Here is a 27,257-nt window from a genome sequence, read left to right as displayed (position 1 = left end):
TGGTTTCTTATTGTTTCGTTGTCTATCTTGTACCATTCTGCAGGTATGGCATCTGGGCCTGTAGCCTTATTGCTTTTCTGTTTTTTAATTGTTATTAAGAGTTCCTCCATTGTTATTGGTCCGTCCATGGTGGCCTGTTGATCTTCTGTTATTTGTGGTAAATTTGAAGCCTCTAAATAGTTAAAAACTTCATCTTCGATAACATGATCTTTAGCATATAATTCTTTATAAAAATTATACACAATGTCTGCCTTACCTTCTGTGTCATATTTTATTTTACCATCTTTATCTTCTAATTTTTGGATTAATTTTGATTGACTCTGTTTTCTAAGTTTATACGCTAGCCATCTGCCAGGTTTATTTGCATGTTCAAAATAATGTTGCTTTGCTCTTTTGATCTTTTCAGTTAGTTGGTTTTGTTCTATAACTCTAATTTTATGTTTAATTACATTTATTTCTGTCTTTAAATCTCTGTTCTTAATATGTTGCTGCGATAAGGATTCTAATTGTTTTAGTTCATTTGTTAATTGTAGGTACTCTAATTTCTTTTCCTTATTGTGTTTTGCTGTATAGGATATTGTTAAACCTCTTATATACGCTTTAACTGTATCCCATAAGTTCTGTGGAGTAGTGTCTGATGTTTTATTAATTTCAAAAAATATTTTTAATTCCTTTTCAATCCAATCCTTATATTTCTTATCATTTAATATATACCTATTCATCCGCCAGTTGTTCTGTTTGTTGTTCATCGTCATATAGACCACTATTGGGTTATGATCAGCCCATGTATTAACGTCTATGTCGACCTCTCTTATTTGTTCTGCCACCATTTTTGGTGCCCATAGCATGTCAATTCTCGTCCAAATTTTGTGAGGATTGGAGTAAAAGGTAAATTGCCTTTTGTGAGGGTGTCTTTCCCTCCAAATGTCGCTTAGTAATAATTCCGCTTTCATTTTTTGAAAAGTACTAGGTAACAAATATTTCTTCTTGCTTTTTTACCTTTTCCCCTTTTTTTATTGTCTCCCCCTCCTGAGTGGTCTAATTGTCTATTCGCGATAGCATTGAAATCACCTATTATCAATAAATTATCAATAGCTAAATCTATTATTGTTTGGTGTAAATTTTTGTAAAATGTCAATTGGTCTTCATTGGGAGCATAAATAGAAACAACCACTAGAGGTCTAGGTTCAATATCTACTTGTACAATCAATATCCTACCCTCTTTATCCTTGTATATTTGTTTGGAATTTATAGAATTCTTGACATACATCACTACACCTCTTTTTTTTTGGTCTGCTAATGCAGCATACATTTTTCCAATTTTGGGATTCAACAATAATTTTTGGTTATCTTTTTTAATATGAACTTCTTGTAGTATTGCAATCTGAACATTTTGGTTTCTAATTTTAGAAAAAATTTGCTTCCTTTTTCTTGGTTCGTTAAGTCCATTAACGTTTACGGAAAAGATTTTTAAGTCTTTATTCGTTGTCATTTAATGGGTTTTTTGGTTTCTCGCTGAGGTTGAACTCTTCTAGCACCTTGGTCCTGCTCTATTACTTGGGCAGTTGCCCCCAAGTTTTCTTCTTGCTGGGTTGGTAATTTTTCCCCTGGTTGCTGTTGAACTAGTTGTAGTTGGACCACTTGTTGCTTACTTGCGTAGTCGGAGTGGCCCAAACCGCTCTGTTCAAGAAAGTACATGGCTTGTTCTACGTTTTCCAGTTTGTACCTTGTAGAACGCCATGTCAGAGAAAGTCCTTGTGGAATAAGCCAACGGTAAGTAATGTTTTCTTTGATCAAAATTTTAGTTAGAAAGTGATAATCTCTTCTGTTTTCTCTGACACTTCTTGGAACTTGCTTTAGTATCTTTATTTCTACTCCCTGACGTTGGGGCGGGGAGTTTCTTGAGTAGTGAAGTATCTCATCTCGCAACGCCTTTCTTGTAAATTTAATATGTATCTCTCTTGGAAGATTGTGCCGACGGATATAGCTATTCGAGATTCTGTAAACTTCATCGATTTCTCTCTGTAAAGCTATGGGGTCCTCTTGAAGTATACCTCCAATAATTTCCGCCATAGTCACTTTTAAGTCTTCATCTTTTTCCTCTTTTATATTCTGAAATCGAAGTCCGTACGAAGCTCGTTGCATCTCCAGCTGGATAATAGATTCATCATATCTTCTATATCTCTCATCGGCTCTCCCTTCAAGATACTCCATTCTTTTCTCATTTTTATCAGATTGTTCTTCAACTTTTTTAACTCGGTCGTCACTTTCTTGAAGTGTTTGTTGGATCTGCTTTATCTGGTCTTTCATCTCCCCCATATCAGCTTTCATTTGGGCCATCTCCACTTTAAATTCTGCCAAGTCAGCTTTTATGGCTTCTCTTTGTTGTGTTGCCTCCTCCTTTATGGCTTCTCTTTGTTGTGTTGCCTCCTCCTTTATGGCCTCTCTTTGTTGAGTAGCGTCTTCTTGTGATTTGACCATGAAGTCCTTCAAAGTATTCAAAGTCTCATGTATAGTTGCAAGATTGGACTGCATTGTTTTGTCTTTGTCCTTGTCTTTGGTAGACATAGTTAACACTTGATGCGAAGGAGAAGAATGCGGTGAGACTTGTGGAGATAGAGTAGTTGGTGTAGTTTGTTTTTTGGTTGTTTTAACAAGGGTTGAGGTGTGGGACATTATCAAGTTAGAATCCACTATTTCAAATTTTAAGGTTGGTTTCAATTTTATATGTAGTGAAAAGGAAAAGAAATTACTATAAATTCCAAATCTGTTCAATATATTTTGTTTTCCTTATAATATGGCTATATCAATTCAATAACAGTTCAATTAATAACAGAATTCAAAAAAAAAGAAAGAAGAAGAAAGAAAAGGAAAAAGAAATATTGTTATTTAGTGCCACAGAACAGAAGAACAGATGCCTTTTCAAGTAAAAGGAAGACAAAAAGTAAAAAAAAGGGAAGGAATATCAACTATATATAGAAAACAAAAGAAAAAGAATTGGAGAGGAAACTTTAGGAGGAGGGAAGAAAAAAGAGAAAGGAAAAAAAATGAAGTAAAAAGAGTTGTTCAAAAAGAAAAGGAAGGGGGGTAGTATTTTAATTCAACTATTTAGAATAGAGCAGGAACCCAAGGTTTTTTAACAATGCATGTAGTTCAAACCAAGCTTCTTCTAGTAATAAAGATATCCAAGAATAGGGAAGAAAGTCAAAGAGAAATCAGGGGAAAAAAAGCAGATAATTATTCAAAGACACAATAACAGTATTGTATACTTAAATTCTTCTTATAAATCCTGTAGTTTTGCTAGGAAGTGAAGATGAAAATCCAAATCTCAAAGGACAAATTTATATTTGATGTCAATTCAAAATTCAAAGAGTAAAACAAATCCAAAGCTTGCTTGTATTCAAAATGAAGTCAGTTTATTTTCCAAGTTCAAGACAGGAACAAAGAACAAAGAAACAGATCCCAAGATGGAGTCAAGTTAATTTCGGTGCAGCAGGCAGATGTTAAACCAAAGAATTCTCAGCAGATAATCCAAAAGGTGTCAGCAAGTAATCCAAAAGGGTCAGCAAGTATTCCAAATAGGTTAATCCAACAATAAGTAATCCAAAAAAGAAGTGATTTCAATCTCTTCTAGATTCCATTTAGTTCATAGTTATTAAGTTATTTCATATTGTAAAAAGGAGCAGCAGGAAAAAAAAGGCAGCAAAACTGTATTCCTCCGCTTCAGAAATTAAGTCCAGAACATTATGATTTTAAAAATCTATCAACAACAAATTCTGATCATCACTAGGAATTTCCTTTAGCAGTTAAAGTTTTCTAAATAGTCATGTCAAATTTAAACTATTTTGTTAAACCATAAAGTCAGTAAATTATTTTATAGGTTCCAAAGTTCGCGTTCAAGATGGAAAAGTAAAAGTGAAAAAAAGAATTAGATCCGGCTGTTATTTGCGGATGGGTTTAAACAAGAGAAAACTTTCACTTTCGCCCTAGAGAAAAAAAAACTTTTACCTGGAACTTTTACGATCTTCTGGCTTTAAACACGAAACAGAATAGAGGTTTTTACCTTAGGTCCTTTGTCTGCTATATTCTTTTCCAATGTAGATGTAAATATTTGTACTTTCGCTTCTTTGATTTTTATTCTTCCCACTGAGTGAGGGGAGAAAGCGCTGGCCGGTCCTCTTAATCAAAGAGGAGCGGTTCTCCCGTCCCCGAAGCTGCCTCCGGAGTCCTGGCGATGGGTCCTCGGGCAGAGGAGAGTCCCCTGTTCATGGATCGGGCCATCCGGGCCCGATCCGATCGCAAATGCGACCTTCGGAGGGGGTAGAAAGGATTCGCCTGGCAGAGCCCTGCCAGACACGTCCTGCCGCGATCTCCACCAAACCGGAAGCCGCCTTTTGTAAACTTCTTAAGACCCATCTCTGCCATCAGGCATGGGGGAATTGAGACATCTCCCCCGGCCTATATATTTTATGCATGGTATGTTTGAGTGTATGTTTTATTTTAAATAAGGGTTTTTTTAGTTTTTTTTTTAAACTATTAGATTTGTTACTGTATATTGTTCTTATTATTGCTTTGAGCCGCCCCGAGTCTACGGAGAGGGGCAGCATACAAATCTAATTAATAATAATAATAATAATAATAATAATAATAATAATAATAATAATAATAATAATAATAATTGAAGACCAGCTTTTCATATGCATTGGAATGCTTGCATAGGTGATAGTTCTCCATTTTGTCAGAGAAAACACTATTTCCTACTTTCACGTTGCCACAGCACCAAGATGGAGGCTTTATTCTGCATATATTTTATGTTGTGGTTAGCTCTGGGCCAGCTCCTGCTCCAAGGACTGTGGGGGTGGATATGGGTGAATCTTCGCAGTGTCAGAGGCCAGTGTTACTGCCGTCTGAAGCTGACAGCGAAGCGTCTGAAACAGGGAGTGAATGTGAACTGGGATCCTCAGAGGGGGGCTTGGCAGACAGCCCATTAAAGAGCAGTTCATCATCATTATCCTCACTGGGTTCGGATGAAGAAACATTCATTGACGTACGCAGGCGCAGGGCAATGACTAGAAAAGAGCAGCTATGTAGGTATTACAAGAGATAAGAGAGTCCCCCTGTGGTTGGGTGTGGTTCAACTAATTAGGACTGCTGTTAAATGGCGGCCTCTGAATGTTGACGATTATCTATTCGGAGAAAGAGGAAGTGGCTTTCGTCTCAAGGACTCTCTTTGCATCAATCCCAGGACTTTGAAACTAAACCATAGTCAAGTGTGTGAGTTGCCAACAGTTGAAGAAGGGTAGCTGTGACATTTTCACAGCTGCTTGCTAATTGCTTTGTGTTTGTTTATTGCTTTTCACTGCCTTCAAGTTTGTTGCTTTGAAAGTGTGTCCTTTGACTGCAAAAAGGGTGTTTTGCTTCTACTTTATTTTCGATAAAAACGGTGTTCTTGACTTTTCAAGTGTGCGTGTCTGAATTCATACCTTTGCACTTAATTGGGGGCTCGTGCCATGGAGCCCGGCAGAACACTTTATGTGTCAACTGTTTGAGGTAGGCAAGGTCAAAAAATAGCTATAGCTATAGCTCTTTTTAATGTTTTGGTGTATAATAGTCCCATCTTATACCAAACAAAATCAAGGCAATCTTATCTTGAGTTTCTTCCTCCTTAATGAGTCAGAGCAATCCTTTCTGGAAACCTCCCTCCTTTAACAGTTCATTTTCCATTTTAAAGTCCAGGTCTTCCACAATATATCATCAGCAGATTTTAAAATGGGCTTCTGTGCACAAAGGTAGCTTCTCACCATTTGGGATGTATTCATCTGGGCATGCTAAATACTGCTACCTGGTGATAATTTTTAATGTGGTAGAATGGGAAATTATAAAATACATCACCAGTAATCCCATTTCCTAAAAATGTTCCTCTCACTTTTTGCAACATAGTGACAGCCGCTACTCAAAGTGTTGGTTATGACCTATAAAGCCCTTCATGGCACCGGACCAGAATATCTTCAGGACCGCCTTCTGCCGCACGAATCCCAGCGACCGGTTAGGTCCCACAGAGTCGGCCTTCTTCGGGTCCTGTCGACTAAACAATGTCATCTGGCGGGACCCAGGGGAAGAGCCTTCTCTGTGGTGGCTCTGACCCTCTGGAACCAGCTCCCCCCTGAGATTAGGATTGCCCCCACCCTCCTTGCCTTTCGTAAACTCCTTAAAACCCACCTCTGCCGTCAGGCATGGGGGAACTAAAACATCTCCCCCTTGCCCATGTTGTTTTGCTGTTTGATTGATTGTGTACTTGTTTTTTTATATATATTGGGATTATTTTATGAATTTCTTAACTTAAAATTGTAATTGGATTGGTGGGCATTGGGTTTGTCACTATGTACTGTTTTTTGCTATTGTTGTGAGCCGCCCCGAGTCTGTGGAGAGGGGCGGCATATAAATCCAATAAATCTAATCTAATCTAATCAAAGGCCAAAGGTGGGATCCCAACTCGAGGAATTCTGCATGCTCTTGAAATTACATATGATACAGTAGATCAGTGATGGTGAACCCATGGCATGGGTGCCACAGGTGGCACATGAGCTTTTGCCCTAGCTCAGCTCCAACATGCAGGTGTGTGCTGGCCAGCTGATTTTTGGCTTGCACAGAAGCTCTGGGAGGGCGTTTTTGGCTTCTAGAGAACTTTTTTACCCTCCCCCAGCTCCAGGGAAGCCTTTGGAGCCTAGGAAGGGCAAAACACGAGCCTACTGGGCCCACCAGAAGTTGGGAAACATGCTGTTTTCACCCTCCCCAGGCATTATGGGTGTGGGCACTCGCGCATGCGTAATAGTATGCATCCACACTCTTTTGGTACCAGAGGGAAAAAAGGTTTGCAATCATAGTTAGATAGTGGAGTCATAGATCAGGCTCAAGATCAAGAGATAGAATGAATAGTGGACAAAGATGAGCTGGAACTATGACATGAGGACAAGGCGGTTTAAAATCCTGCTTTTCAATCAAAAGCTTTCCTGCTATTAGTAGTAAGGGAAACAAAACGAGTGGTTCTCTGAATTATTTATTGTTTGTTTCTCATTGCAGATAATAACCATATGGGCACCAGCCGAGCTTATCACAGTGAGAAGAAAGGTTGAGACTTTTCCCATACGGTGCTAATCTCCCAACACTGGTTATTTAATAATGAAAAATCTTAAACAACTGGCAAGTGTTCACATCTAGTTTTTGGCCTGTTCATTGCATAAAAGTGCCTTTAGTGAAGGTAACGTGAAAATCATAGCAAGAACCAGTTATGGATCTTTTGTTAATACACTTGAAATTTGTTCAGTCATTTAAAGCTTTTTAAAACTTTCACTTAATCAAACAATTGGTTAATGGTGGATTGTTACTTTTTGTCATAAACATATGAAATGTGCTGCTGCATTTTCGCAATTTTCATTTAAAAATAATGATAGCTCTATTTTTCAGAGTTCCAGATAATACTTTTATAATCACTCAGGCCAGTTTCAGGGTTGACAAAATTATCAAAATTAAAATACATTGTCAAATGTACTGTAACTAATAACTTTATCTTGAAATGATCCAGGACAGAGTTTTCTTGATATGGTTACTCTACTATATAGAAACTGTTGTGGCTAGCTCTGCCCCAGCTCCTGCCCCAAGGACTGTGGATGTGGGGGAGACATCCATATGCCGCAGACCTATTTTGCTCCCGGTGGAATCTGATGATGAAGGCTGTTCTGACCAAGATGACATGAGTGACAGGGAGGAGGAGAGTGTGGCAGGCAGCTCAGAAGGAGATCAATTATCTATCTCCTCCTTGGATTCGGAACAAGAGTAAATGATACAGCCACGCATGCGGAGAGCGATGCGTAGGCAGCAACAACTGAGAGATTATTATCAAAGAAAATGAGGCCACCTGTGGTTGGGTGGGGCTGTGGTAATTAGTGAGGCTGCTATAAATAGCAGTTTGTGGGTTTGGCCATTGTGGAGGATTATCTGATCGTTGTGTTTCATGCCTCCCTTGCTGACTTTGACCTTTGTGTGCTGATTTTTCCCCCGCTTTGAAACTAAACCAGAGCAAAGTGTGTTTCACTTTGTGAAAGAAGGACTGTGAATTGCCTCACAGCTGCAAGCTAAGTATCACAGAACTGATAAAGGACTTGTACAAATTACCAGTTTGTTTGGAGATGAGTGCTCGTTGCTATACAAAAAGAGTGCTTAGTTTATTAGAATTTCCGATATAAAGAACATTGTTTTGAATTTTCAAACGTGTGTGTGTCTGAAATTTGTATCTGTGAATTTTCAGGAGGATTCTACCAGAGAGCCCGACAGAACAGAAACTTCCTATGAAAGGCATAGATTTTCCTATAGATTAACTTATAAATTTGTACCCTTTACAAGGACCCCAAAGTGCAGAAACATCTGGTATAATGTAACATGCGACTTAGTCTTAACATCACACTAAATCCTTGTGGTTGAAAAGAAACCACAACAGTCAAACCGCTTCTTTCTGGACAGCCTCCAGACTTAATTGTCATAAGTATCTCCTGCCTTCTTATTTCACAGGAGCACATGTTCACATGTGGATGGGGAGAGGAATTTGAAGAGTTTGGTGTTTTCTCCCATTTTATTATGAAAAGGATGCATGTGCCGGCATTCTCCTCTTTTTTTTTTTTTGCTTTGAAGATGCCTTAAGCTGTGCATGCTGAGAAAAAATAAAACTCAAGTTAAGTACTGGAAACTGGTATAGAAACATAGAAACATAGAAACATAGAAGACTGACGGCAGAAAAAGACCATCTAGTCTGCCCTTATACTAGTTTGTGTATTTTATCTTACAATGGATATATGTTTATCCCAGACATGTTTAAATTCAGTTACTGTGGATTTACCAACCAAGTCTGCTGGAAGTTTGTTCCAAGGATCTACTACTCTTTCAGTAAAATAATATTTTCTCATGTTGCCTTTGATCTTTCCCCCAACTAACTTCAGATTGTGTCCCCTTGTTCTTGTGTTCACTTTCCTATTAAAAACACTTCCCTCCTGAACCTTATTTAACCCTTTAACATATTTAAATGTTTCGATCATGTCCCCCCTTTTCCTTCTGTCCTCCAGACTATACAGATTGAGTTCATCTTCATGATACGTTTTATGCTTAAGACCTTCTATCATTCTTGTAGCCCGTCTTTTGACCCGTTCAATTTTGTCAATATCTTTTTGTAGGTGAGGTCTCCAGAACTGAACACAGTACTCCAAATGTGGTCTCACCAGCGCTCTATATAAGGGGATCACAATCTCCCTCTTCCTGCTTGTTATACCTCTAGCTATGCAGCCAAGCATCCTACTTGCTTTTTTATGAGTGATCATTGCCAAACATTAAAGAGGAGAAAGTGTTTCAAAAATACAGTATGTGTTAATGGCACCAGTTCTATATAATGGGTAAATTCAAGGGGGTGGGTGGGTTGTGAGTAAAACAGAGAAACTAAGCTAAGTCAATATTTAAAAGTCCCTGAGTGAGTACAGGGGCAAATGTTTGATAAGGTCATGCTGCCAGTGGAAAAATTGAACTGATTTTAGAGGAACAGGAGCTCATGAAACTAATATTGACTAACAGAGGCTTAAAGGCTTAAAATATTATCTAACATCAGTTCACAATAATTCATAATTATTATTCATGACTGGAACAAACTAAACTGCTTTAGTTCAGTATCAGTAATACAGGACTCATACTGATATTGACAACTATTTATAATTGTAGTAAAACACATGTATGCTCTGTTCCTACTTCTTTCCAATTTCATCTTCCCAAACATCTTACAAAACAAGATGACGGATCTAAAGTCTTCCGGTAACTCTACAGATTGGGGTGTGTTGCGGTTAGCTCTGCCCCAGCTCCTGCCCCAAGGAATGTACAGGTGGATGTGGGGGAAATATCCACATGCCGCAGGCCTGTTTTGCTCCCGATGGAATCTGCCGACGAAGCCTCCTCTGACCAAGGAAGCATGAGTGACAGGGAAGAGGGGAGTTTGGGAGACAGCCCAGGAGGAGATCAATCATCTGTATCATCCCTGGATTCTGAACAAGAATTAATGACACATCCACGCATGTGTAGAGTGATGCATAGGAGACAACAACTGAAGGATTATTGCAAGAGAAAATGAGGCCACCTGTGGTTGGGTGGTGCTGCTGTAATTAGTGCTACAGATAAAAGTGCAACCTGGTGTTTTAGCCTCATGGCAATTTATCTGATTCATTGTTTCGTCAAGATCGTGGTTTTTATGCTGTTCAGGATTGTGTGTGGACTCTCTGGACTTTGGAATTGGACTCAATTTCCCAGTTATTGGGTGAGCAATTGGACTGCATTTAACCTGTGCCTTGTGTGTACCAGAAAATCCCTTTGACGTTTAAAAAGGGAGCTGTTTCTGTTTTTCTGTTTATAAAAACTTTTGGCTTTTCCTTTTATCGTGAGGTGTGTGTCTTCCTGGACTAATTACCCTGTAATTACGGGCGGTTGAGACACCCCGGCAGAACAGGGTGGTGTGGGAATTAGAATCTGGACATCCAGAATAAAACCTGGTGACCTAAAAGTGACTTCTAAACTTTTACCAACATGCAAGATTTCCTTTCATTTATTTTGGTAAAAAAGGGGGGGACAAAAATCCTGCCACTATAAATGCTTTCCCTTTCCTGAACATTTTCCTGCTAAGGCTCAGCATCCGTGCAGGAAGCCATTTAACTCCGATCACATGGTTCAGCGGCTAAGTCCTTCTCTTCACCCTTTGCTTCATTTATTGGTCACGTTTGCTAGTTATAGTCTTCCTCTGCCCAGAGAACAAACAGGAAGAAGGGGCTTTATTTTCTGAAGAGAAAACATCCCACGGCCCTTTCAGATGGAAGCCCAGCCAAGAATGAATGTGCAAAGCTTTGAATGGGATGCTCAGTTTAAAAGGATGCAGTTGAATTGGATCCTCAAATTAAATCTATGCATCCATTTAAGGCATCGACTCAAGTGCCTTCAAATCGCTTCTGGGGATTGTTAAACGGATGTTGAAGATTTCATGAATTCTCTAACTCTTCAGAATTTCAATTGCCACTGCTGCTTCCTTCAGTTTAAGGACAGAGCTGAGTGTGAATTGAGTGATGGGTTAGCTCTTTGACATAAATGCAAAATTTGTCGCCTTTGCAAATCCTAACAGGGTTTGGGAAGTGGAACTCATTACCTGACTCAGCAGTGTCAACCCCTAACCCCCAACATTTTTCCCTTAGACTATCCACGATTGACCTCTCCAGGTTCCTTAGAGCTCAGTAAGAGGCGTGCATAAGTGCACCAGTGTGCCTTCCGTCTCCTGTCCAATTGTCTCTCCTTATCTCATTTATCTTTTCTTCCTTTCAAATATGTTCACCTATACTTTTATATCTTTTCTTCTATTCTTTTCTTTACTTATGTTACTACATATCTATTCTCTTCAATGTGTATTATGTATTGGACTAAATAAATAAATAAATAATAAAATAAATAAGTGCCCTCTTCATAATTTTCATCCTCTCTCTCTCTCCTGATGGAATTTCTTTAGATGGGTTTGCTTGAAGAGCAAAAGAATAATAATAATAATAATTTATTGGATTTGTATGCCGCCCCTCTCCGCAGACTCGGGGCAGCTAACAACAATAATAAACACAAGATGTACAATCCAATAATAAAAACAACTAAAAACCCCTATTATAAAACCAAACATACACACAAACATACCATGCATAATTTGTAATGGCCTAGGGGGAAGAGCTATCTCAACTCCCCCATGCCTGGCGGTATAAATGAGTCTTGAGTAGTTTACAAAAGACAGGGAGGGTGGGGGCAGTTCTAATCTCCGGGGGGAGTTGGTTCCAGAGGGCCGGGGCCACCACAGAGAAGGCTCTTCCCCTGGGGCTCGCCAAACAACATTGTTTAGTCGACGGGACCCGGAGAAGGCCAACTGTGGGACCTTATCGGTCGCTGGGATTCGTGCGGTAGCAGGCGGTTCCGGAGGTAATCTGGTCCATTGCCATGTAGGGCTTTAAAAGTCATGACCAACACTTTGAATTGTGACCGGAAACTGATCGGCAGCCAATGCAAGCCACGGAGTGTTGAAGAAACGTGGGCGAATCTTGGAAGCCCCACGATGGCTCTCGCGGCTGCGTTCTGCATGATCTGCAGTTTCCGAACACTTTTCATAGGTAGCCCCATGTAGAGAGCGTTGCAGTAATCCTGAGAAACCCAAGAAGTACCCATGTGTGTGTGTGTATGTGTGTATGTATAATTTGCAGACATATTGTGAATCATACAACCTTACAAATCTGCAAAAAAGCAAGATAAATTGAACATCCTTTTAGGTGAGCAAGGTTTGCACAAACAGAGATGTGAAGGATTGTGATCTATGTTCTCTGACATTACAAACTAGAGTTCAACGTGTGCTACTGCATTTAAAGTGCTGGTGGCCATCCTTCAAAAGCATATGGTGAATGAGTTTGAATCCCAGGTTGAGTCACATATAAGTCAATTGTGCCATGACTCAGCATAATGTGTAGCTTTAGCTTCCTCAATAAATCATAACTTAAAAATGTAGAGTGGCAAACCACAAGGGATCCCTTCTCTGTGTACTGAATCATCAGCAATATGGTAGAGCAGTAAAGACAATTCATAGATTTATTTGTTCCCTTCATAATAGTAATATATACTTGTTTCTTTTGCTTCTCTGGCTGACATCTTGCTTCTTCTCCATTTTTCCTCTTTTACAACTTCGCCAGATTCAAGATTTGTTTTACACACACAAAAAGTTCAGAAATAAATTTAGGATAAGAGTCAGGATTGGTATGAACTTCAATTCTTTTTTCTTGGATGCGTCCCTTATATTCCAAATAGAAGACTGAGCTTGGAGATTGAGAAGGAAGCCAATTAGAATGATTATCCCTGTCTTTCTCCAAGGTAGGAGCCATAAATCAAAGTTTGAAACTAGGCAATACATTTTATTTTATGTGATAATGGGCTTCCACCATAGTGATTCTTCTTTGAGTGACAGTGGTTTTATTCTTTGTTCTTCTTTTTAATACATATTCTTTATTGTTACTTTTCTTACTGTTTATCGACGAGTGGTGAAGAGACACTTGTTATAGCTAGTCCTTGACTTATGACTGCTTAGCAATGGTTCAAAGCAGGGGTGAAATGCTATTGGATGGCTCGTGCCTGTCAATCGTCGAAGAGCTAGTCACAAAGGGAGTGCGAGGCTCCGCCCACTCACCCGGATGCCATCATTTGGAGGTCTTTTATTTTCTACACGTGCACAGAATGCTTTTGCATGCGCAGAGAGTAAAAGAACCCAAACACTGGCGTCCAGGCAGGTGGGTGTTGCCTCGCACTTCCTTCACGACCGGCTCTCCGACAATTGACAGGCACGAGCAAGACAAGAGCATTTTACCCCGGTTCAAAGTCCTGACAGACTCACCAAAAGTCACTAAGACAAAGTTACAAAGTACTCCTGCAGGTGTTCATTCTTATGACTGATCGCAGGGTTGCTCCAGTACCACTGCCTATCTTCCTAACCCACCCCACTGGGTCCTGCTCCAAACACAGCCAGGGAATTTAAAACTGAGCAACAGACTTCCATTGGAGCCACCTTAAAAAATAGAGCTCTCTACCGGATTGTGAAAATAATAGTTACTTGCAGAATAGGAAAGATGATCGAAACATTTAAATATGTTAAAGGGTTAAATAAGGTCCAGGAGGGAAGTGTTTTTAATAGGAAAGTGAACACAAGAACAAGGGGACACAATCTGAGGTTAGTTGGGGGAAAGATCAAAAGCAACATGAGAAAATATTATTTTACTGAAAGAGTAGTAGATCATTGGAACAAACTTCCAGCAGACCTGGTTGGTAAATCCACAGTAACTGAATTTAAACATGCCTGGGATAAACATATATCCTTCCTAAGATAAAAATACAGGAAATAGTATAAGGGCAGACTAGATGGACCATGAGGTCTTTTTCTGCCGTCAGTCTTCTATGTTTCTATGACCCTTGTATTGCAATAGCTTTCACTGCTTCAATTTGCTTCTCTTCTATTTTACCATTATTTTGTACTTAATTTTGTTCTATTGCCATTTTCCATTTTAGGAAGGCTTTGAGGTTGATGAACAGAAGAAAATTAAATGACAGCAATTAAAATATCCAATTATTATAAATGTTCTGAGAAAAAAAATGTGAGAAGCAAATGTATGCCGCCCCGAGTCTTTGGAGAGGGGCGGCATACAAATCTAATAAGTAAGTAAGTAAGTAAGTAAGTAAGTAAGTAAGTAAGTAAGTAAGTAAGTAAGTAAGTAAGTAAGTAAGTAAGTAAGTAAGTAAACAAACAAACAAACAAACAATAAATAAATAACAAAAGAAAGAAAGAAAGAATCCAAGTTTATTGCAAGAGAGGGACACTCCCAAGTGTCCATCTGTTTCAAGATGGTTGTTGCATCCTCCTGTTTAAAGCAAACAATTAGAAATCTGATCGGGCAGATCATTCCAATGGAATTGCAAACAATTGTAATGGATTGTACAAAACCAGGAAGCCATTCTGAAGATCAAAACATGTAACCCCTTGAGCCACGACAGGCTCATGAGTCAAGCTGGAGAGATTGAGCATTGTCTTTAAACCTACTCTCTTAAAATATAAAATTAACTTTCTGTGTGTAAGCCTCGGGCAAGAGGTGGGGAGGGCAGTCTCACAAGATGTTTGGGGAGTGGTTTGCATTATTGAGGAGAAGTAGCTCCAAAATTACAACAAAGCTACAAGTAGCCATGGGGGTATCCCTGGGTTCCCATGAGAAACTGCTAATTTTGCTTATCTGTGTCATGCCAGCGTTCAAACCGGAGGCCAAAACAGTTTAAAAATACCAACAGTGCCATAGATTTCCCAGGCCATATATAGTTCACACATCTCATAGGAGGAGGAAAGAGTTACAAATAAACATGGACACTCTCACATAACACAGAATGTAGCAGGATTTAAAAAAAACAAAGATGTGGTCCTGTAACAAAAGTTAGTAAAAATAACTTCAGCAGTACAAGCTCATTAAGCACAGTCTATGGTTTCTCCCTACTTCAAAAACCAGAGAGAAGACAGGACAGAAGACTTTGTTCTTGATAATCAGAGAAAGAGAAAATTACAACAAGCCTTGTTTTGTCAACAAAAGAGTTCACAGAAATATTTCGGTCCTGATTTGATCCTGACGGACTCAACAGTTAAGATAGTGATGTTCTCAAGGCGTTCCAAGTTAGAAAGATTAAAGGAAGAGAAAAACAAAACATGGTAGAACTCTCACAATAATCCTTCGTGGGTTTTGTGGTATTTTCCCATTGTTATAAGCAACAGGTAACTTCAGTGCAAAGATAAATATAAGATTTTTCTCAAAGAGCAAAAGGTTTAATTTAAACAACGACTTACATTTTAGAAGAGGAATGAATCAAACTTTAGGAGGAAAAAGAACCAAGTGTCTTTGTAGTAGTAAAATGGGAAATTGATCAAACATGTATTTTATGGAACACTACATAGTCTCAGAATATTAAAACAAAATTTTAATTGTATTTTAAGCAACTCGATTACCGTAGTTTTTTGAGTATACGATGCACTTTTTAATCCCCCCAAAGAGGGCGAAAACTTGGCTGCATCTTATACACCAAATGTAGCCCCACCCACCCAGCCATCCCCACCCTTTGGCCTCTGCCTCCCAATAATTTACCTCCTTGCAGCAAACAGGAAAGTCAAGTTGTTAAGTTGTTAAGTCAAGCAACTGATCAGCTTCCTAAACATCAGCTGATTTGAGGCTGCTTCAGTGCTAAAATAAAAGTGAAACTAAAGCTGGAAACTAAATCAGAGGAAAGGCCTCTGCAGCTGATAACAGAGCTCCAAATCAATCTGGAGCTCTGTTATTAGTTACACCGGCCTTTATGAAAGCCTTCGTGACTGCAGCAGAAATGGGCCGTGGTGTGAGAGGCCTGGCTGCAACTATATGAAGGTAAGTACAGTGGTACCTTGTGATACGAACCCCTCGTGACGTTTTCGTGACGTCAAAGCTCTGCCCATGGAATTCCCTATTGGGATGCCCCACCTCCGTTGCAGCCTCCAGATCGGCCGAAAATGCCGCTGCTGATTGGAAAAACGGAGCTCCGCCAGGCGGTGCCGCCCGGCTATAACTTTCTGAAACAGCCGGGTGCTTCTCGGCGGCCTCCGGAACCCGAACCCAAACTTTTGCCAAATTTCCGGGTTCGGCGTTCGGTAGAACGCCGAGAAGCCCCCTGGCTGTTTTAAAAGGTGACAGCCGGGCGGCGGCGCCCAGTGGAGCGCCATTTTGCTATTTTTCCCCCCTTGCACGCATTAATCGCTTTTACATTGTTTCCTATGGGAAACATAGTTTCGTCTTACGAACTTTTCACCTTACGAACCACCTTCCGGCACCAATTAAGTTCGTAAGACGAGGTAATACTGTATTAGGGCAGCTCCACTTCCTTTCATTTCTGAACTTCCAATTGGCTCGTTGAGCCATTTTTCTTCATCCCTAGGCTTCAGGAGGCTTCACTGAACCCTGGGGAGACTGAAAAACAGGCCAGAGAGCCTATTGGAAGTCTGGAGGTTTCAGTGAGGTCTGTGTGCATGAGTGGAGGGGCAGTGCAGGGGGCAGCATGCATGCACAGGGCATTGAGAGGGAAGAATACACGCCACAACAAATTCTTTCCAGAGATTCAAGGTCATCCTTTGTTCAGCACCAGCCGGAAGTCAATGGGAAGATCGTGGACATTGGGAGAACCAGAGTGGTCCATGTGATGAACTTTTGGGTGTGGGGAAAGGAGCTGAACTTTAAACTGGGTGGAGAACGGTAGGGGAAGTTAAATTCAGGTTGTCTACAATTCGTGCCAATATTACTCTGCTAATAAATTGGAACTTGGAAGAAGGCCAAGCCTTGGACCTTGATTTATTTCTCAGATGTTAATTGGAACACTGATACATGCTATGTGAATAGAGCCAAGAAATCAGGATCATCCTTTGAATGGTGATAGTTGTTATGAGTCAGCTGCAGTTTTTTGTATATGTTTATAGAAACCCGAATATACCAAGACTGTCATACCTGTACCCGTGAAAATCTACGAAAACATATATATATAAACATATACAGGTTCAAGTCCCAATGGGTATGGCTAGCTGATGAGGCCAAAATAAGGCTGAAATAGATCTATCCTAGTCTCCCTTAATTTTCAAATTCAGCAAAAAAAAAAAAACCCATGTGACACACACATATATATATATATAAAGGTCTTGGCATATTTGGATTTCTTCCCGTGTAGGTTTTAGAGATTTCTGGCTACGTTTCGATGAGGTCCCGTTTAAATGTATATATATTTAAAAATATTGCCTCCAGAATCATGGTTGTGATATGGATGACTATATAAATCCACTAAATAAATAAATCTACAGCCCAATTCTCCAGTGCACTCCCCAAAAATAGACAACCAGATTATTAGACCAGATTATTTACGGGACAGTCTACTGCCTCACATGTCCCAGTGATGGGTTAGGTTGCACAGAGTCTGCCTTCTCCGGGTCCCATCAGCCAAACAATGCCGACTGGCAGGTCTGCAGGGAAGAGCCTTCTCTATTGTGGCCCCAGTCCTCTGGAACAAACTCCCCCCAGAGATTCGTACCACCCCCACTCTCCTCACCTTTTGAAAGGCGTTAAAAACCCATTTATGCTGGCAGGCCTGGGGCAGTGAGAGATAGCTCCGGCCATAGTATGAATGAGGGATGACTGATTGTTATTATACTGGGTCTTAGTTTTATTTCTCTTAACTTTTTAACTGTATTGTACTATTTTTATCTTTGCCTATACAGTATTTTATTCTTGTAAGCCGCTCTGAGTCTGTGAGGAGAAGGGTGTCCTATCTATCTATCAACCAATCAATCAATCAAACAAACAAACAAACAAACAAACAAGGGTTGGAGGAATGTATTCTGTCGGGCTCTCTGGTAGAATCCTCCCAAAAATTCACAGGTACAAATTTCAGACACACACACATTTGAAAATTCAAAACAATGTTCTTTATAATGAAAATTCACTTAAACTAAGTCCTCTTTTGGTATAGCAAAGAGCACTCGTCTCCAAACAAACTGGTAATTTATACAAGTCCCTTATCAGTCCTGTGATACTAAGCTTGCAGCTGTGAGGCAATTCAAAGTCCTTCTTTCACAAAGTGAAACACACTTTGCTCTGGTTTAGTTTCAAAGCGGGGGGAAATCAGCACACAAAAAGTCAAAGTCAGTAAAGCAGTCATGAAACACAATGATCAGATAATCCTCCACAATGACCAAACCCACAGGCTGCTCTTTATAGCAGCCTCACTAATTACCACAGCCCCACCCAACCACAGGTGGCCTCATTTTCTTTGATAATAATCTCTCAGTTGTTGCTGCCTATGCATCGCTCTCCGCATGCGTGGCTGTATCATTAACTCTTGTTCTGAATCCAAGGAGGAGCTAGATAATTGATCTCCTTCTGAGCTGTCTGCCACACTCTCCTCCTCCCTGTCATTCATGTCTTCTTGGTCAGAGGAGCCTTCATCATCAGATTCCACCGGGGGCAAAACAGGCCTGCAGCATGTGGATGTCTCCCCCACACCCACAGTCCTTGGGGCAAGAGCTGGGCCAGAGCTAACCACAACAGAATGTAAAGATTTATTTAGCACAATCGTAGTATTTTTTTTAAATGGCTTCTCTTTACTGAAAGGGAGCAAGCAAGAAAATATATTTCTATCCTTCTAAGCCTTTTATTTTTAAAAAGAATCCCTAGCCTTTTCCTTAAGGGGAAAAAAAAGATGCTTGAGAACATTAGACGAGTTCTATTGCTGATAGCCTGGCAACTCTCTTTCTTAATATACAGACTTATAGCCCATGTTAAGACCTGCAATTGCACTATGGTTGAACTTTGCTAAATTAGCCCTTGGTGTAAGGCCACATTCCCTTTTTTTCTAGAGGGATAACAGTTTCTGGAAATGATCCCAGTCTGCCTCAGATAGCAAGGTCACAAGAGATGTTTGCCACTTCTAAAGCAATCATGTTACATATTCAAATGCATTTCCGAATATACAGCCTTAACTGCAGGGAGGGCATTGCGATACCTTTCTTTTCTAACTTTATTTTTTAACTTTCCCTTTCTTTTCTAACTTTATTTTCTAAGCAATTTAGCAAACTATGCCATTATTTTACTGGTTTTGTATCCCATCCAACTGAACTTAAATCAGTTTCAATGTTTATCGAAAACCAACTATTATTTTAATACACAGCTTGAGACACTATTGAATTGTGAATCAGGGGACTTCCATTTCTTGCACCACATTAAGGATCAGATGGTACATTTTTAATAAGACAGTTCTTTGGAAATGAGCCAAGATAATTGGAAGAGCAACACAAGAACAAGGGGGCACAATCTGAGGTTAGTTGGGGGAAAGATCAGAAGCAAAGTGAAAAAAATATTATTTTACTGAAAGAGTAGTAGATGCTTGGAACAAACTTCCAAGAGACGTGGTTGGTAAATCCACAGTGACTGAATTTAAACATGCCTGGGATAAACATATATCCATCCTAAGATAAAATACAGGAAATAGTATAAGGGCAGACTAGATGGACCATGAGGACTTTTTCTGTCAATCTTCTCTGTTTCTATGTTTCCAGCACTGTCAAATCAGAAAACATTTTGCTTGGAAATTAGTTTCATATAACATAATCAACCCAACGTGCTCGTATCTATCATCACCATATATTTATTTAATAACTAGATTTTTATCCCACTTTTATTATTTTATAAGTAACTCAAGGCAGTGAATGTACCTAATACCCTTTCCTCCTCCTGTTTTTCTCACAATAACAACCCTGTGAAGTGGGCTGGGCTGAGAGGGAGCAACTGACCCAAAGACATCTGTCTGGCTTTCATAGCTAAGCCAGGACTAGAATTCACATCTTCCTGATTTCTAGGCCAGCACCTCCACAAGTACCCCAAACTGATTCTTATTGAAGAACTAAATTAAGAAATATACAGAATGCAGCTGCGAGAGCAATCATGGGCTTCCCAAGGTATGCCCATGTTACACCAACACTCCGCAGTCTGTATTGGTTGCCGATCAATTTCCAGTCACAATTCAAAGTGTTGGTCTTGACCTATAAAGCCCTTTATGGCATCAGACCAGAATATCTCCGGGACCGCCTTCTGCCGCACGAATCCCAGCGACCGATTAGGTCCCACAGAGTTGGCCTTCTCCGGGTCCCGTCGACTAAACAATGTCGTTTGGCGGGTCCCAGGGAAAGAACCTTCTCTGTGGCGGCCCCGACCCTCTGGAACCAGCTCCCCCCTGAGATTAGAACTGCCCCCACCCTCCTTGCCTTCCGCAAACTCCTTAAAACCCACCTCTTCCGTCAGGCATGGGGGAACTGAAATATCTTCCCCAGGCCTATAATGTTTATGTATGGTATGTTGTGTGCATGTTTTTTTTTAAAATTATGGGTTTTTAACTTTCTAATTATTGAATTTGTATTATATATTGTTTTCTGTTGCTGTTGTGAGCCGCCCCGAGTCTGCAGAGAGGGGCGGCATACAAATTAAATAAATAAATAAATAAATACTGTACTGCTCAAAAAAATAAAGGGAACACTCAAATAATACATCCTAGATCTGAATGGATGAAATACTCTCATTGAATATTTTGTTCTGTACAAAGTTGAATGTGCACAACAGCATGTGAATTTGATTGTCAATCAGTGTTGCTTCCTAAGTGGACAGTTTGATTTCACAAAAGTTTGATTTACTTGGAGTTATATTGTGTTGTTTAAGTGTTCCCTTTATTTTTATGAGCAGTGTGTATTGACATGATTTAGAACTTTCTAATCCTAAAACCAAGAATCAACTGAATATTTGATAGGTCAATAGTTTGCCTAAAGGCCAGCCAATTTCTGTTATCTTCAGCAACAATACCACTGAAAGCTCTTCAGCATGAATCTTATGCTTTTTTGTTGTTGTTGCAACCATCCCATATGTTAAGTACTACGCAATGAATATGATTCACATTGAATCATTCTTAAAGCATTGCTATAATCTTCCTAATGTCACCACTGTGACTTGTTAGTACTTGAGGCTGTCTGTAATGCAGATTTCCTACGTGCCAGTTTATCAAAATATAAATTCCTTTTGGTGAAATCATTTGTCGGCCATCAGTCTTCTAAAATATTCTTGGATCTGAATGTGTAGGAAGAAGAATCTGGCATATTAAGGAAGTTTTCAGAAAGAAAAAAAACATATACAAAATGTGTGATATCCCTGTGCTGGGGAAGAAGGCAGAAAACTGGCTTATTGGCTTTAAAGAAGTTAAACTTTCTTTATAGTAATGACATTCAAGATTCAAAACAATATTGATAATTTTAATGTTAGGGACCTTAGTGGCTTCTGTTAATTAAATATTGTAAAGTGGCAATGTAAACAAGGACAGGCACAGAAAAATAACTTACTATACAGTGATACCTTGTCTTATGAACTTGATTGGTTCTGGGACGAGGTTCGTAAGATGAAAAGTTCATAAGACGAAATGATGTTTCCCATAGGAATCAATGGAAAAGCGATTAATGCGTGCAAGTCCAAAACTCACCCCTTTTGCCAGCCGAAGCGCCTGTTTTTGAACTGCTGGGATTTCCCTCAGGCTCCCCTCCATGGGAAACCTCACCTCCGGACTTCCATGTTTTTGCGATGCTGCAGGGGAATCGCAGCAGCGCAAAAATGGGCGCTTTGCTGGCAATGGAAGTCCGGAGGTGGGGTTTCCCAGCAAGGGGAGCCTCAGTGAAATCGCAGCATAGCAAAAACATGGAAGTCCTCGAAACCCCACCTCTGGACTTCCATGTTTTTCCCATTTTTGCGCTGTTGGGATTCCCCTGCAGCATCGCCAAAACACGGAAGTCTGGAGGTGGGGTTTCCCATGGAGGGGAGCCTCAGGGGAATCCCAGCAGCGCAAAAACAGACGCTTTGCTGGCAACAGAAGTCTGGAGGTGGGGTTTCCCAGCGAGGGGAGCCTTTGACTGGCAATGGAAGTCTGGAGGTGGGGCATCCCAGCGGCAGCAGCTTGGGTTCGTAAGGTGAAAATAGTTCGGAAGAAGAGGCAAAAAAATCTTAAAACTCCAGGTTCGTATCTCTAAAAGTTCGTATGACGAGGGGTTCATAAATAAGGTATCACTGTACTATGCCTCTGTTGTGTTTAATCATCTGCTTATTTGTAAATCTATTTGGGATGCCTTTGGACAGTGATGGCGAACGTTTTTTGGCCCAGAAAGAAATCCTTTGCAAAGGACAAGCTGCTATGCTTTATTTACAGAAACATTACAAAAAAGAGTCTCAACCATAGTCATTACTGTATTGAATATTATGAAATTGAAACTTGATTTCCCATTCCATTTCCAGAGATTCTGAGATGTTTATATTATTAATATAATGATCATCATTGTATTTATATTTGTTTTTAAGGGTTTCATGTGATGTACCACCCTGATCTTACTTATACCCCAAAAACATTCTGAAGACTTATATTGTTATTAAAAAGGTAATAATGAAATAGAGGCTTGAATATTTGAGTCAAGATGTTCCAAATAATGTTCCAAGTCACTAAGATGAGTTTGGATCCCTGAAGATGATGTACCCTCAGCAGCGGAACCCTTGATAAGCTTCCTCTCCGAAGGGAGATTCAATTTGAACAAGGCGGTTATAGAGATATTTAGACCAGAAGTCATGCAGAGCTTTAAAAATAAAAGACAACATCATCCTGTATAGTCTGGAGCAGCGTTTCCCAACCGGTGTGCCGCGGCACACTAGTGTGCCGCGAGACACAGCCAGGTGTGCCGCGGAGCTCCTAGGGAAGCTCCAGCTGGGCGGGGCGCTGCCGGTGCCGGGGCAGGCTTTCCCGAAACGGACGGAGAATGCCCTCTCGCAGCCCCCTGGCTGGGAGCGCTTTCGCTGCGAGAGAGGGCTTTCTCCGTCCGTTTTGGGAATGCCCGCCCCGCCCCGCTCTCTCGCGCGCCGCTCCCCTTTTCTCTCAGCCCTCCCTGGCTTCGCTTCTCAATCCCTCCCTCCTTCCGTCTTTCCTTCCCCTCAGCCGTTCTGTCTGGGGGTCTCCCGCTCTTCCCTTCCCCGCCTCCCAGGCTTTGCCTTCACCACCCCCACCCCCTTTTTGGTTGGCAAGGAGTCCTTTGCCGCATCCTGCAGTTCGCACTCGGCTCGAGGCCGCTTTCCCTGGCTGCGCTCTTTCTTTCTCTCTCTCTCTCTCCCGTGAGGTGGGGGAAGGAAAAAAAAACCCAAACAAAAACTTCTTGCAGCGGGCCCGCGCGCGCGCTTGTGCCCGCGCTCGTCCCTTCAGCAGCGAGGGAGGGAAGTCAGAGGGCGAGGGAGGGAGCGAACGCTCTTGTCCTCGGTGCCCTCTGCAGCCTGCCTTCCTTCTTCTTTGCCGCAGCTGAGGGACGGAGAGAAGGATAGAAAGGAAAGAGGGAGGGAGAGATAGAAAGGAAAGAGGGAGGGAGGAAAGAGGGAGGGAGAGATAGAAAGAAAATAGATAGAAAGGAAAGAGGGAGGGAGAGATAGAAAGGAAAGAGGGAGGGAGAGATAGAAAGGAAAGAGGGAGGGAGGAAAGAGGGAGGGAGAGATACAATGGAAAGAGGGAGAGATAGAAAGAAAATAGATAGAAAGGAAAGAGCGAGGGAGGAAAGATGGAGGGAGAGATAGAAAGGAAAGAGGGAGGGAGAGATAGAAAGGAAAGAGGGAGGGAGGAAAGATGGAGGGAGAGGTACAATGGAAAGAGGGAGGGAGAGATAGAAAGGAAAGAGGGAGGGAGAGATAGAAAGAAAAGAGATAGAAAGGAAAGAGGGAGGGAGGAAAGAGGGAGGGAGAGATAGAAAGGAAAGGGAGGGAGGGAGGAAAGAGGGAGGGAGAGATACAATGGAAAGAGGGAGGGAGAGATAGAAAGAAAATAGATAGAAAGGAAAGAGGGAGGGAGGAAAGAGGGAGGGAGAGATAGAAAGGAAAGAGGGAGGGAGAGATACAATGGAAAGAGGGAGGGAGGAAAGAGGGAGGGAGAAATAGAGTGAAATGGAGGAAGAGATATTTTTTGTCCAAATTTTTCTTTAGCCCCCCCGCCCAAGAGAGAGAGAAAGAGAGACATAGCAAGAGAGAGAGAGAGAAAGAAAGAAAGAGATAGCAAGAGAGAGAGGGAGAAAGAGATAGCGCAAGAGAGAGAGAGAGAAAGAGAGACAGAGAGAGAGACAGAGAAAGAGAGAAAGATAGAGAGCGAGAAAGAGAGATAGCAAGAGACACAGAAAGAGAGAGAAAGAGAGATAGCAAGAGAGAGAAAGAGAGACAGAGAGAGAGAGAAAGAAAGAGATAGCAAGAGAGACAGAGAAAGAGAGAGAGAGAAAGAGATAGCAAGAGAGACAGAGAGAGAGACAGAGAAAGAGAGAGAGAGAGAAAGAGAGAGAGAGAGAGAAAGAAAGAGACATAGCAAGAGAGACAGAGAAAGAGAGAATGAAATAGATAGCAAGAGAGGCAGAGAGAGAGCAAGGGAGAGAGAAAGACATAGAGGGAGGGAAGGAGGGAGAGAGAAAGAGAGCAAAATAGAGAGGAAGAAAGAAAGAGGGATGGAGAGAGAGAAAGAAGGGAAGGAAGGAAGAGAGAGAAAGAGGGAGGGAGAAATAGAGTGAAATGGAGGAAGAGATATTTTTTTTGTTCAAACTTTTCTTTAGCCCCCCTGTGCCCCCCCCATGTCCCCGTTCAGTGTTCCCCAGGATTTTGAAAATATGAACAATGTGCCGTGGCTCAAAAAAGGTTGGGAAACACTGGTCTGGAGGACAGAAGGGAAAGGGGTGACATGATCGAAACATTTAAATATGTTAAAGGGTTAAATAAGGTTTAGGAAGGAAGTGTTTTTAATAGGAAAGTGAACACAAGAACAAGGGAGCACAATCTCAGGTTAGTTGAGGGAAAGATCAGAAGCAACGTGAGAAAATATTATTTTTACTGAAAGAGTAGTAGATGCTTGCAACAAACTTCCAGCAGACGTGGTTGGTAAATCCACAGTAATTGAGGATAAACATATATCCATCCTAAGATAAAATACAGGAAATAGTACAAGGGCAGACTAGATGGACCATGAGGTCTTTCCTGCTGTCAGTCTTCTATGTTTCTTTTTTTTAAAAAAAATATTTGTATTAATTTTCTTTAAACACAAGACAGACAACATTTAACATTTAAAGGAGCTACCATTGCTCCGCTTATCTTAGAAGTCTAAGTAGTACAAAAAAAAAAAGTCTAACTATAGTAAGATCAATACAGGAATGCAGTTTTTTAAATTATAATGTTATAATTTGCTTAACGCAAATAAATTCTCCTATCTATAAAGTATCATTTTGATAATGTAATTAAACTAATTAAAATCAATTAAACAAATAATAAAAACAACATTTAATATTATTAATATTTTAAAAAATATTCTATTCATCATACTATTTTTAATCTATTACTTTATATCTATTATAACAATATTTTTAAATACTTAAAATCACTTATTTAGTTTAAAAAAAGAAAAAACCTTATCCTTTTGATTTCTTAATACTCTACTATATATATAGTCTTCTATGTTTCTATCCAGTACACACGGAAACTATCTGATAGTTCTATAGTGGTGGTGTTACATGGATGAATCTCAGTACACCCATATTGTAGTATGCTTGCTGCATAGTAAGTCAACTGAAGTTTCTTTATTGACTTCAAAGACAGCTCCAAGAAGAATTCATTGCAATAATCCACCTACGAAACACAATACAGTGATCCCCCGAGTTTCGCGATCTCGATCTTTGCGAAACGCTATATCACGATTTTTCCACCCGATGACGTCACTCCCTTCCTTTCTCATCTTTCTTTCTCTCTCTCTTTCTCTATCTTGCTTCTTCCTCTCTCACACTCTCTTCCTCTCTCTCTCATCTCTTTCTTTCCTTCTCTCTCTTTCTCTATCTCTCCCCCTCTTGCTGGCGGGTGGGCGGGCGAGCGGGGGCATCAGCGAGGAGCCGGGGTTTCCCCTTTGCGTGGGCGGCGGGGAAACCCCGATCTTCGTCTGCTCGCTGCTGCTGCAGCAGCAGCGAGCAGACGAAGATCGGGGTTTCCCCGCCGCCCATCAAAGGGGAAAGCCCGATTCGGCTCCTCGCTGCTGCCGCGGCCGCCCAGCATCTGATCTGCTCGGCGGCAGCAGCGAGGAGCCAAATCGGGGTTTCCCCGCCGCCCACGCAAAGGGGAAAGCCCGATTCGACTCCTCGCTGCTGCCGCGGCCGCCCAGCATCTGATCTGCTCGGCGGCAGCAGCGAGGAGCCGAATCGGGGTTTCCCCGCCGCCCATGCAACGGGGAAACCCCATCTTCAGCTCCTCGCTGCTGCCGCGCTGCGGAGCAGATCAGCTGTTGGGCGGCCAAAGGAACCTTCCCTGGGTCTTCCCCGCCGCCCACACGCAAACTCCACCATCTGCGCATGTGTGGCCATGGAAAAAGGGGTGCGCATGCGCAGATGGTGTTTTTACTTCCGCACCACTACATCCCGAAAAATCGATTATTGCGAGGGGTCTTGGAACGGAACCCTCACGATAATCGGGGGATCACTGTAGTATAAAACCTCCTGATCCAAGAAAGGCTCACGTACAAAATCCCCTGTCCAATTGTCTTTCCTTTCTCTCACTTATCATATATATATGTTCTTTCTTTCATATATCCTCTCCTCTAAGTTCACTTTACCCTTATATATATTACTACATGTCTATTTTTCTTCCTATGTATTTGTGTATTGGACAAACAAACAAACAAACAAACAAATAAATAAATATTTTTTTTAAAATCTAATGGTGCAAGGACCCTCCTGGCCACAGCCTCCACTTGTTTTTAACCACCTGCTTTTCCAAAGTACCACCCACTCTGTGAGAGAGAATTGTTCTGTTCGGAGTCAAAGATGAACTTGCTCTGCAGTCAATCAGCTTCTGAATTCTCAGCTCTGAAACTGTTCAGTTTAAGTACATTTTCTCCGGTGCATATGCTCCAGTCAGTAGGTCAAGACGTCCATGGACTCTTCTCTCTGGCTGAGAGATAAACAAGTGTGTAACATCAGTATATTAATGATGTCTTGCCAATGTTGGCAGATG

This window comes from Erythrolamprus reginae, chromosome 1 (assembly GCF_031021105.1).
Source record: "Erythrolamprus reginae isolate rEryReg1 chromosome 1, rEryReg1.hap1, whole genome shotgun sequence".
In the NCBI taxonomy this organism is placed as follows: Eukaryota; Metazoa; Chordata; class Lepidosauria; order Squamata; family Dipsadidae; genus Erythrolamprus; species Erythrolamprus reginae.
Note: the sequence above shows the minus strand (reverse complement) of the source record.